Source organism: Lactuca serriola, chromosome 2, assembly GCF_051521515.1.
Source record: "Lactuca serriola cultivar US96UC23 chromosome 2, Lser_US96UC23_V15, whole genome shotgun sequence".
NCBI lineage: Eukaryota > Viridiplantae > Streptophyta > Magnoliopsida > Asterales > Asteraceae > Lactuca > Lactuca serriola.
Genome location: NC_136409.1, coordinates 161,163,181 through 161,176,582, shown reverse-complemented (window position 1 = coordinate 161,176,582; position 13,402 = coordinate 161,163,181). Strand labels below are relative to the sequence as shown.

Here is a 13,402-nt window from a genome sequence, read left to right as displayed (position 1 = left end):
CTTGTCCTGCTACTGATGAGTCATGGAACCCCGTCCATGCTCCTACTGATAGTGAGATACGAGCCCAGCCTGTAACGACCCAAAAATCACGACTAAAAATTTCTTTTAAAACATTACTAAACTAGATTTATAAAAATGTATCATAAGTCAAACATAACTTTCGAGTATTAAATTCAAAACATAATATCATTATCAGAGTCAAACATTCCCATGCTAACTGACTATGGTGTGTGCTTTGCAATCTTCCCGAGCTCCTCTTTTGAAAACCGAGTACCTTAAACCAAAACTGAAAACCGTAAGCACGAAGCTTAGTGAGCTCCCCCAATCTACCACATACCACACAATAACATATAAAGCACATACTGGGCCTTGCCCACTGCATCGGACCGAAGTCCGGACTAACTGGGGCCTTGCCCCCTACATCGGACCGAAGTCCGAAGCTGACTGGGACCTTGTCCCCTACATCGAATCGAAGTCCGAAGCTGACATCGGACCGAAGTCCGAAGCTGACTGGGACCTTGTCCCCTACATCGAACCGAAGTCCGAAGCTGACATCGGACCGAAGTCCGAAGCTGACTGGGACCTTGTCCCCTACATCGGACCGAAGTCCGAAGCTGACATCGGACCGAAGTCCGAAGCTGACTGGGATCTTGTCCCCTACATCGGACCAAAGTCCGAAGCTGACTGAACATAACATAAACACATTAACTAGCATAAACACATAAATCCTGTCTGAGCCACGAAGGCATTAAACATACTAACTACTACATTGGACCGAAGTCCAAAGCTGACTGGGACCTCTGTCCCCTACATCGGACCGAAGTCCGAAACTGACTGAACATATCATAAACATATCTACTAGCATAAACACACAAATCCTGTCTGAGCCACGAAGGCATCAAACATGCTAACTACTGCATCGGATCAAAATCCGGATACTACTGCTAGCTAAACGGGCCGACATTGTGGCCTTAGACCCGTTCCTACTGGAAGGAAACTCACCTGAACTGCTGAGCTCTGCTGATAAACCTCTGGCTGCTACTCGCCAATCCACTGAGCTGCTGCTCCTCTAGCTCTCTGAGCTATCAATATACATATAACACTTAGTCTGACAGTTAACTAAGTCAACTCTGGTCAAAGTCAACCTTCCAGGTCAACCCTACTCGTCGAGTCCTCCTAATGACTCGCCGAGTTCATAAGCTCAGGGTCTTTCTATTCGCGACTCGACTCGCCGAGTCATTCTATGACTCGCCGAGTCCAACTAGTTCCAAGTCCTGTCCTGTCCAACTCGCTGAGTCACCACCCGACTCACTGATTTGAGTCTCAACTCGAAGGGTTTGAGGTTTTGCGACCTGACTCGCCGAGTCCAAGGCAATCTTCAACCAACTCGTCGAGTTGTTCTTCCAACTCGCCGAGTTGATGCCTAACTTCATCCGACTCGACGAGCTGTTCATCCCACTCGTCGAGTTCCTCCTCATCTTCAAGATACTCGTCGAGTCCACTCGAAGGACTCGTCAAGTCTATTCAGTCCTTAATCCATGCAGTGGCTTTTCGAGCCAAGCAGGGCTTCCAACTCGTAGATCCATACTTCTAAGGCCCATCCCCCACGTAAAGTGGCAAACTTTACGTGTAGATCAAGAGGTCTAGGCTTAAAACACATTCAAACTAGGGTTTATGGCAACATACTTCTTCAACATACCAAGGGATGATACTTTAGGGGATTCTAGACCAAAACAAACATGGATCTGAGGTAGCAACCTCAGATCTGGACCTCTAACTCGAAATGGTTACTTATCATGACAAAATGTCCAAAACTCACACATGAGAATAGATCTAGGTGCAAAAGGATTCCAAGCAACATCTTATTACCTCCAATTGGTCTGAAATGTCTTCTCAATCCCGGATCTACAGTCCCTTCTTGCACCTCCAAAGCCTTTCTTCCTTTTCCAAGCTTTAGTACACTCTTCAAGGCAAGATCTAGCTCAAAAACGGATATGGTGGCTAGGGTTTGGTGTTCTGGGGTAGAGAGGCAGTAAAGGAACCCTAGGAAGGAGAATGAGACGCTTAAATAGGCTCCAAGTCCCGGATTTAGGGTTTTCCTCGTTCAGACCCAACTCGTCGAGTCTCCTTGGCCGACTCGCCGAGTCGGTCGCTTACACCTCGACCCGGATCCCACTCGGACTCGCCGAGTCTCCCCTTAAAATTGAGGTCTTCTTTCTTTTCTTGACTTTCCAAACTTTGGGGTGTTACACAGCCCACGCTCACTCTTTCCCTAACTTGGGCCTCGCCCCTGATCTGTTGCTAATGAGATGTGGAACACCATCCACACTTATCTAATAGTGAGATACGGGCCTAGCCCACACTCACTCTTTCCTTAACTTGGGCCTCACCCCTGATCTGTTGCTAATGAGATGTGGAACACCATCCACACTCATCTAATAGTGAGATACGGGCCTAGCCCACACTCACTCTTTCCCTAACTTGGGCCTCGCCCCTAATCTGTTGCTAATGAGATGTGGAACTCCATCCACACTCTGCTATTAGTGAGATACAGGACCCCGCCTACACTCACCTCCCTACCAGGCACATACAAGTATCACACAGACAACAAGTATAAACTATCACATAAACCATTCCTTGGGCACCCGCCCGCTATAATTGGACCTCGTCCTGAATATCATACTAGCATATTGTGCCTAGGGCTAACCCCCGGGTCTTCTACTCATAACTACATGGACCGACATTGTGGCCTTAGACCCATTCACACAAAGGGAAACTCACCTGCACTTTGCTGAACTTGCTGATAATCCCTCTAGCTGCTGCCCGGCAACTCCCTGAACTCCTGCTCCACTAGCTCCCCGAGCTACCAATATCAATGCAACACTTAGTCTAACTGACCCCCAAAAGTCAACCAAGCCAATGCTGGTCAAAGTCAAAGTTTTGGTCAAAGTCAACCTTCCAGGTCAACCCTACTCACCGAGTCTATCTACTGACTCGCCGAGTTCATATGCTCAAAGTCCTTCCATTCGCGACTCGACTCGCCGAGTCAGTCCATGACTCACCGAGTCTACCGATTTCCGAGTCCTGACCTGTCCGCCTCACCGAGTCTCCACTCGACTCACTGATTCGAGTCTCAACTCGAAGGGTTTGGGGTTTCGCGACCTAACTCGCCGAGTCCAAGAACAGACTCGCCGAGTACAAGGCAATCTTCATCCGACTCGACGAGTTGTTCATCCACTCGTCGAGTTCCTCCTAATCTTCATGCTACTCGCCGAGTCCACTCAAAGGACTTGCCGAGTTCATCCAGATCTTCATACATGCAGAGGACTTATGAGTCATGCATGGACTTCAAACTGTAGATCTACCCTTCCCAAGCCTATTCCTCACGTAAAGTTGCAAACTTTACGTGTAGAGAAGGAGATCTAGGCTAAACACACCATAAACTAGGGTTTAAGGCAAGAAGGCTCTATAATCAACTCAAGGGAAGTTACTTTATGCTTAACATGGCCAAAATGTGCTTAGATCCGAAGTAGCAACTTCAGATTTGGCTTCTAACTCAAATGGATAACTAATCATGGCTAAAAAGCCCCAAAACTCATAACTAGAATAGATCTAATTGAAGGAAACGACTTAGTACCTTCAATAACTCTGAAAGGTTCCACAAACTTTAGATCTAAGGCCAATCCTTGAAGCTTCAATGATTCCCCTCTTTCTTCTTCCTTCAAATCACCCAAAAATGGCTTGGAAGCTTGAATGAGCAACAATGGGGCTTAGGGTTCGGTGTTCTTGGTTAGAGAGGCAATAAAGGAACCCAAGGGAAGAGAATGAGACATTTAAATAGGCTCCAAGTCCCGGATTTAGGGTTTTCCTCGTTCAGACCAGACTCGCCGAGTCTCCTTAGCCGACTCGCCGATTCGGTCACTTACTCCTTGACCCGGATCCCGCTCGGACTCGCCGAGTTCCTCCTTGGACTCGACGAGTCGTCCCTCAAACTTAGGGTTTCCTTTCCTTTCTTGGCCTTCCTGACTTTGGGTGTTACAGTAAATCAAAGTGTAAATCATCTGACTAAGGAACTAATAGTAACTATAAATAACAAATGACATGTATAACTGGAATACAAAGCCGAAGAAAGCATGATTCAGTGTAGATTTATGCAAATGAATTTAATTTAATTTTCTTTTTAACTTCTACAAAGACTTTACAAATTATAATTTCCTTTTTAGCAAAAAATTTCCATGTAATCAAAGGAGAACATAGATCGAATTCACCCTAATTTTCCAATTTCCTGACCATGAATTTCAATTTGTTTTCTTCATATGAAGCTTCTTCCTTTTGTGCAGATCGTTGAAGTTGAAATGTTTGCAATTAAGAATTCTACCCTATTTATCTACACAATCACCCCAAAACAAAAGATCAACCATGTCTAACACTTGGTATTACCCATCAATGCAAGAATACGAAGGTTATAAACCCTAATTTTAGACTTTTGATAACATCAACCATGGAAAGAAGCAATCTGTTTATCAAAATTTCTCATACACATTTCGTCGAACACCTTTAGGGCATTCTTCACTATAGATTTGTCATGAATGAAGTAAAAGATTACAAACATTTACATCAAAATCCATTTTAAAAAACAAGACATTGGAACAAAGTAATCGAATCTAATGTCAAAAATGTCACCCGATATGTTACACATATGGTCGAAATAAGAAACGATTGAAAGTACCATTCCAATTCTTTGAACTCTTTTTTTCTTTGAATCCCAATTTCTCTTGAAATCATTTTTTTATTTGAATTTCGATTTTTTGAAATCGTATCTTACTTATATTTGAGTATTAGTGGCGACACCGTCACCACTATTGGTGTCGCCGCTATTGGTATGTACGTTATCGATTTCCAGTCCTTGGATTAGGGACAAAATCAATGGATAAGGTTTCACCTCATATTTCGACGCGGATCTAGGTCGATAAGCATTAGCGGCGACAACCATATTTAGCGGCAACACATAACGCGAAAGTTACGTGTCGCCGGTAAAGCTAGTTGTTGGTGCTGATACCCATTATTCTTGTTGACCTCCTAATGCATCCTAAAAAAAAATCTGAAAGCATCGACAAAAACCACTCAAAAATAGAAAAAACCGATATTGGTACAAAGAGACTAGCTAAAATCTAGTGAATTACGTGCTGGAAGAGATAATTTGTAATTCTTGGGAACTGTAACGGCTTAATTAACCTCACTGAGTCCTTGACCTTTCATTTCCTTCTCTAAAGTTCAATTTCTTTCGATCAACACAGACTATAAGAATTCAAGGAAAAAAATCTGTTGCCTTTTCATTACTCAGTATATATTCAATCTTCTCCTTTATGTGTATTTCTTAATTAGCACCAAGAACCGTGGTCGTCTGAGGTATAATCGGATTTCTCATTAGATTGAGCTAGTATCAACTTGTTTTCTTGGTTTCTCTTCTCAATTCTTGTTCCTGTATAAGAAGTCCTCACACTCTGATGATCATTACTTCACAGCCAAAGTGTTAAACGACCTTGATTTCAAATATTCTCTCAGTCACTCAACTTTTTTACGTGGTTGTTTATTATTACCAGTTATTATTATTATTTTTAAAGAATCTAAAAGGAACAAATAAGTGCTAAGGATTATGGTGACGGGCATATATAAGGGTCAAGAATTGATTGATGCGGTGTTTTCTTGGTCTCTGGCTGACGTTCTTAACAGAACTCTGTACAATGGAAAGGTGAGTTCCACTTGTTATTAAATATAGACCATTTTAGGGCATTTTTTTACATATTTACAAGCATTAATCCATGAAACATATTTTAATCTGACACTTATGTTCATCATATCTAGATATGTATAAAAATGCTAAGTTATTATGTTTGAATAATATAGCCACTAGCTAAACACTCTTTCGGTGAAAGGCCATACTTTTTCTCAAACTAAGATCTAAAGATGAGTGATTAAGAACTGAGAAGGATTCTGGTAGCCAAACAACATAACATGTTTAGATTTTATATGTAGTATACAATTGGTAAATGTTGATAGTTTGTTACATTAAATGGATAAAAGGAGATAATATGTAAAATTGTAAATAATGTAATTATCCTGTTTTATGCATTAATAATTAACCCAACTATTGAATGTCACAGATTATTCCAAAACCACCTCAACACTGTTTTTTGTTATTAATTTCTTATTGTTTCTATACTTTTGCCACCACTGGAACATTCACTATTTTAACAGGTAACAGAGATTCCCAAGACATTTTCATCTGTCTCTGACTATACCAAATCTTTCTTCTATCCGCTTCTTGAAGAAATACATGCGGACTTGCTATCAAAGATACTAGAAGTCAACCGTTCTCCTATTGCCAAGATTGTTAGTTTGAAAAACTCCACAGGTTTATTATACACCATTATGCTTAAGAGATATCAAGGATCTTATGTACCTGTGGTTGGAGATCTCATTGCTTTGACTAATGTAAGGCCAAAATCTGTTGATGATCTGAAGAGGCCAAACAAGTCTTTCCTCATTGCTTTTGTGCATGACTGTATCCTTATGAAGAAATCAGAATGTCAACTTTTGGTTTTGTCATCAAAACCAATGAATCAACAAGAGGATGAAGATACTTATAGAAGGAAGGATGTAGAATATTATGCTGTTCACCTAACCAGTTTGACAACATATATTGGTATTTCACAAGCACTTCACTCCAACCTAAAAGGTGATACACTGAAGATGATTGAATCTTTGCTGCGAGTCGACTATTCTGTAAGATTAACATACATCTTTCATATGTCAAACAAAATTATGATTCTCTTTGGAAACTTGAACCTTCGATCACTATTTCTAACAGGTTGAAGAAAATTGTGCTGAATGTTCAATCGATACAACTCGAGACATGACTTTATCAAAGATGAGAGAAGCTCTCAAATCATTTCAGCTTAATAGTTCCCAAGAAGCTGCTGTTTTGAGCTGCATTGCTACAAGAGAATGCAGTCACCAAAAAACATTAAGCTTAATATGGGGACCTCCAGGGACTGGAAAGACATACTATTGGTTGGTTATTGTTTATGTTGCTGAGCATGAAATGCAGAACCCTGACTTGTGCTCCTACGAATATTGCAGTTGTAGGAGTTACCAAAAGAGTTTTGAGCTTGGTGAAGGATTCATTGCCATTTGGTACTTATGGTTTAGGAGACATAGTTTTATTTGGTGGAGAAAGAATGAAGATAGACGATTGCAAAGACCTTTCAAATGTATTCTTAGAATTCCGTGTCAAGATTCTTGCTGATAGTTTGAGAGAATGGAAAGATATCAGTGAGTGGATGATTAGTTTCCTTGAGGATCCTCAAAAGCAGTACCACTTTTGCTCAACAGAAAAGCAAAATGTTATGCCTTTTGAGCAGTTTGTGATGAAGGAGTTCAGCTTCTATGGAAATCGCCTTATATCTTGTATTGAAAGCTTGTACACGCATATGCCAACATCTGTCATTTCGGCTGAGGCAGCTAAACAAATGAATGTACTTGTTCATTCTCTTAAAGTTCTTGAAGAACTAATGACACAAACAGTTATTTGTGAAGACTTAAATCGATTATATGATTCCAGCACAGGAGTAATTGTTAGTTTAGATCGTTGTATAATGTCATGCCTTGAGATACTCGTATACCTTCGAAGCACACTTCGTTTTCCAAAATTTGAGAAAGATTATAAAATTAAAAAATTTTGTTTGGCGAATGCCTGTTTGGTATTTTCCACAGCATCGAGCTCCATCAACTTGAGTTATGGCAGGACAAAACCTTTGGAGTTTCTTGTTATTGATGAGGCTGCTCAGGTAAAGGAATGTGAATCTCTTATACCTTTGCAGCTTCGAGGTCTTAAACATGTTATTCTAGTTGGGGATGAAAGACAACTCCCAGCCACAGTTCAAAGCAAGGTTCAACATTGTTATATGCTCTGTATATTTACGTGTTAGTGTGTGCTAATTAACCTCTTAATAAGTTTTTGCATTGTGTTTATAGATTAGTGAGGAGGCTGGATTCGGAAGGAGCTTATTCGAGAGACTTGTATCCCTAGGGCATAAGAAGCACCTTCTTAATGTTCAATACAGGATGCATCCATCCATAAGCCAGTTTCCAAATAGGGAATTCTATGACAAACAAATCTTCGATGGTGTGAATGTCAAGAGCAGTGGTTATGGGAAGCGTTTTCTCCAAGGAAGTATATATGGGTCGTACTCTTTTATAAATGTAAGTTCTGGTCGAGAGGAGTTTGATAAGAGTCATAGCATGAGAAATCTCATGGAAGCGGCTATTGTGGCTGAAATCATTTCAAATCTCTATAAAGGTAATAGTTTCTCTCTTTTCCTTCTCTAGATCTCTCATTCAAAGTTAATGATTGAACTTTTATTGCTATCATCACAGAATCTGTTTCAAGAAAACAAAGGGTAAGTGTTGGTTGCATATCACCATACAAGGCTCAGGTAAATGCAATACAGGATAAACTTGGCAATAAGTATATGGATTCTGAAGATTACTTCTCTGTGAATGTCCAATCCGTTGATGGCTTTCAAGGGAGTGAAGAGGATGTAATTATTATATCCACAGTGAGATGTAACAGTAGAGCGTCTGTTGGTTTTCTTTCAGATCATCGAAGAACTAATGTGGCATTAACTAGAGCTAGGTAACAAGCAAATTAACTGATCTTGTTCGACTTTGTTTGTTCTTTTTTGTTATTGTTGAATGGCCTTTTTGTTTATCCCATTTGTTCTATATACAGATATTGCTTGTGGATTTTGGGAAATGGATCGACTTTGATGAATAGTGGCTCTATTTGGAAGTATATAGTTGTTAATGCTAAAGACCGTGGCCGTTTTTACAATGCTAGTGAAGACAAAAACTTGGCTCAAGCTGCCATGTTTGCTTTAGTTGAGCTTCGTCAGTTTAATAACTTATTCCATAAGGATTCATTTCTTTTTAATGGGGTAAAATGGCAGGTATTTTGGATGCTTGATACTATTATTACCAAGAATACACTTTTGTGGTTTGCTCATTTTCACAAATTGTTCTCAAACTTAGTAAAGATGTTTTCTTGGCTTATGTTAGGTAAGGTTTAATGACAAGTTCTTGGAGACAATTGCGGGATTCACTGACTATTTGTAAGGAAGTGGTTACTCTTCTAGTTCAACTTTTGAGTGGCTGGCGAAAAGATGGAAACCATAAAGTGAACATACCAGGAACATGTATGCATAATCTGGAGTCGTACAATGTAACACCAGACTTGTGTTTGATTTGGGCTGTAGATATTGTAGTACAAAATTCACTTTGCATTCAGGTGATAAAGATTTGGGATGTTTTGCCAGCCACCAAGATTGAACAACTGGCAAAGATATTAATGGAAAAGGTATATGGGAATTATACTGTCAATATGATGAACCGCTGCATGGAAAAGCACGTTGATGGGTATGTTTGAATTGCATTTTGATGTTTGTATGGACTTCGATCTTAATATATGGTTGGGTTTAGATAAATTTCTGTTTTAATAACATAACTTATTGTTTTGAAATTATGAATAGGAAGTTGATGCTTCCAATTACATGGCCTATGAATTCAGACTCTGATCTAAGCTGGTCCTTCAAAAATAATTTAGATGCAACAAGAGCTACAAGTGTTTGGTGAGTTCTTGGACCCTGTTATTGGTGGTTAATTTAGTTACTTGGAGATCCAACAGGAATGGTTAATTAAACGTTGTATTATTTTTTATTATAGGAATTCCAGATATAAAAGGATGAAAGGTACTTAATGGGTTGTAGCTATGGAACTGATTGGACCGACTTGATAAAATTGCACGGGCTACATTGGGCCTGCTTCACATGCAACAGTTTACTAAAGTTATGGCGGAAGTGAAGGAAAATGAAATATTGGTGTAACGTTTCGGCGCAAAAGTTCAGTAAACACCACCGGAGTTGTTCAACTATATATATCAATGATTGTGCTTTTATTAGCTAGCTAGCAACAATTGGCCGGATAATATCAGTTAGTAGTTAGTCTTAAATGAAATGATCGCTGTGTGCCTGTGTATATTCTATATTATACTCATTCATGAATCATTCGGTGGGAAGTTGGTTTATGTTTGTTTATTCAATAAACGAAAGAACATGAACAAGATATATGGTTCGTTTAGTTACACGAACGAATATGAACAATGCTCTCGATTGTTCGTTTACGTTCGTTCATTTATGTTCTTTTATGTTTGTTTGTTTATGATTATTTGATTTTACCTATATATATATATATATATATATATATATATATATATATATATATATATATATATATATATATATAGAGAGAGAGAGAGAGAGAGAGAGAGAGAGAGAGTAAAAAGAAAGCTACTAATTGTCTAATATTGATTAAGTGAGCCAGTCTCTCCTAAATCATCGTTCCCTCGTTCTATTTTCAAACAACTTCGTGTCTGTCTAGTTAGGGTTTACTTAATCACACGCCGTCTCCATCTCTGACAAGACGATCGAACTCTTTTAAGTTCATGGTTGTTTATTTATGTTCGTCTAAGTTTGTTTGTGTTTGTTCATATATGTTCGTTTAAGTTCATTTGACGTTGTGTTTGTTTATGTTCGTTTGTGTTTGTTTATGTTCATTTATCAACTTAAACGAACAAACATAAATAAACACAAACATAAAAGTATGTTCATTTAGTTGTTCATGTTCGTTTGTTGTTCGGTTAAAGTTAAACGAACAAACACGAACAAGCCTCTATTATTGTTCGTTCGGTTCGTTTACAACTCGAACTAGCTTGCAAGTCCAAACAAGAATTAAGATGAATGGTTAAAAATTGCAAAATTAAACTTAGTTTGTCAAAACTTTTCCAACTTGAAAGAAAGTTTGATGATGCAAACATGTAATGACCAAAAAATTATACGGTAAAAATTTCATTTTTTTAAATTCAACCAAAAACACCAATTATCATTTTCCAAACATTCAAAAATATATCATAATAAAACAGTTACCAAAGTACAATCCCAAAATCATCAAGTTGTGAAACATGGATGGATGCGTTGCGATCAAGCCGAGCCATTCTCTTTCAAACCAGAGGTACCTAAACCATAACCATAAAACCGTAAGCACAAAGCTTAGTGTGTTCCCCAAATACCACATATCATACATATCATTGGGCCTAGCCTATCAAATTGGGCCTAGCCTGTCATACAATGGTCCCAACCCTACATACAAATGCAATAGTCATAAAGACAGCTAGAACCCTACCTAACATACAATGGGCCTAGCCCTTCCTGATCCATGGGCTAGCCCAACATACAAATAGGCCTACCCTGTCATACAATGGGCCTAGCCCAACATACCATGCAAGAGTCACAAAGACAACTAGCATAACCTATCCTAGTGGGCCAACATTGGTGCCTTCGACCCACAGGTACAGTGAGTAGACTCACCTCAAACAAAAGATAGCAAATCTCGCTTCCAAGTCTGGTATATAACGGCTCCTCATACTAAACACAATCAATACCAACCTAAGTTACATTCTTAAGGTCAAGCTCATAAATCACGAGACCTAATAATAGCCCAAGCCCAAACTAGGCCCACTAATGACCCAAGCCCAAATAGAGAGTCATAAGGTTCAATACAAGACCAAGTCCAAAAGGTCCACAACCCTAGAGTCCAAAAAGGTGGCGCAAATTCAAGAGGGCCCAAGAAGCCTATGTCCTACATACCAACTTGTACGCCCTGCGTACTACCCATCTATGCGCACGGTACAACTCGACAAAGCAGAAAAAATGGGGACTTCTCGGGAGTACGCCCCACGTACAACCTGTCGCAACATTATGTACAAGTTTTTGAAGCATGAACCATGCATTACGATGAGCGTACTCACCAGAGGGTCAAAACTCACCATTAAGCTCTTAGTAGTTAAGACAAGAACGTCCAAACATAGATCCGACCCTTAAGGGGTGTCTTAAGTCATAAAGTTCATGACTTTATGACTTTGCATGGCTTAATGAGGTCTAAACCATAATCAATGCTTCCTAACTTCATAATAAGATCACCAATACTTGCATGAGACGATAAATTCTAGAAGATCGAAACTTTATGACTTAATGACCTCAACAAGGACCAAATATGAGGCTTAAAGGTTATGTAGTAGCTTCTACTCATAAGAACCACCATCATGGGACCAAGACATGATAAGTTACCATCCAAAACTAGATATATATAAAGGAGCCATTAAGGTTGAGACTTTATACCTCCAGAAGATGTAGAAAGGAAAACCAAGCCTGGATCTACCAGCTCCAAGCAATCCAACTCTCCTTCAAGAAACTCCTTCTTCTCAATGAGCACCAAGACACACGAAATCACACCAGAAACTCACGAATCACTCAAATGGGGGCTAGGGTTTCGTATTTACGGTTTAATGGGATGGAGGCTGAGGGTAAGAGGGTTTGGAGTTAAGTTAAGGCCATTAAATATCGTCCAAGACCGTAAATTAGGGTTTGCACCTGATTGGAGTATGCCCTGTTTACTCCTAGTATGACCAACGTACTCTAAAGATCACCCACGATCTGCCTTCCTAGTACGCCCATCGTACTCCAATGTACGCCCAACATACTAGGCTTAGCCCTAAAACCACCAAACTTCCGAAGGCCATAACTTCTTCATTCTATGTCCGAATTCGACGATCCTTATATCCCCGAAAAAGGTAATCACTAGTACAAAAATGACCTACGGTCACACTTTTCAAAAAACGGTCTGTGACATTTTTTATTAAAAGTGTGGCCAAAGGTCACTAAAAAAATTTAGAGACTATTTTTGGATACATTTAAATTAGTTTGTGGCCATTATATAGATAATCAAAACCTTAACCACACTTAATTATACCAAATGTGACAAATATTAGTCACACTTGAACATTGAGGCCATAGGTCATAATCAGCCACATGTATCAATTAAGATTGTCATACTTTTTTTATGAGAGACAGTAGATAAAAGTATCATCACATCAGTTAGTTCTTAGTGTGTCTATAACCTGGTGCCTTTTTAGCCACATAACAAACAAAGTAGCTAAAAGGTGATACATATGGTCACACTAAATATTTGTGTGTCCATAGCGCGGTTCTGTACTAGTTGTACTTAGTTAACGCAAGAAACTAAAACAAGTTACTATTGGTTACTTATGGTCATGTACCTTTTATTATGTGTGTCAAAATATTATGAATTGACTTTAAGAATAAACAAATATTGTGTGTGTAGGTAGCATTTATTTACGATTACAGATATTATATGTGTCTATATGTAAATATAGTTATAAAAAAACAATAATGTATTATCGGTATAATTAGGGGTCGTTAATTGAATA

General features: G+C 39.1%; 1 pseudogene across 1 annotated transcript; it reads left to right on the top strand.

Annotated features, from left to right (window-relative positions):
• The first annotated feature begins 5,353 nt into the window (after positions 1–5,353).
• On the top strand, positions 5,354–10,182 carry LOC145089718 (putative ATP-dependent helicase C29A10.10c; annotated as a pseudogene). Its single transcript, XR_013701402.1, has 9 exons — positions 5,354–5,752; positions 6,259–6,786; positions 6,872–7,952; positions 8,038–8,362; positions 8,440–8,698; positions 8,795–9,011; positions 9,128–9,477; positions 9,591–9,689; positions 9,784–10,182. The product of XR_013701402.1 is annotated as a putative ATP-dependent helicase C29A10.10c (transcript).
• The last annotated feature ends 3,220 nt before the right edge of the window (positions 10,183–13,402 follow it).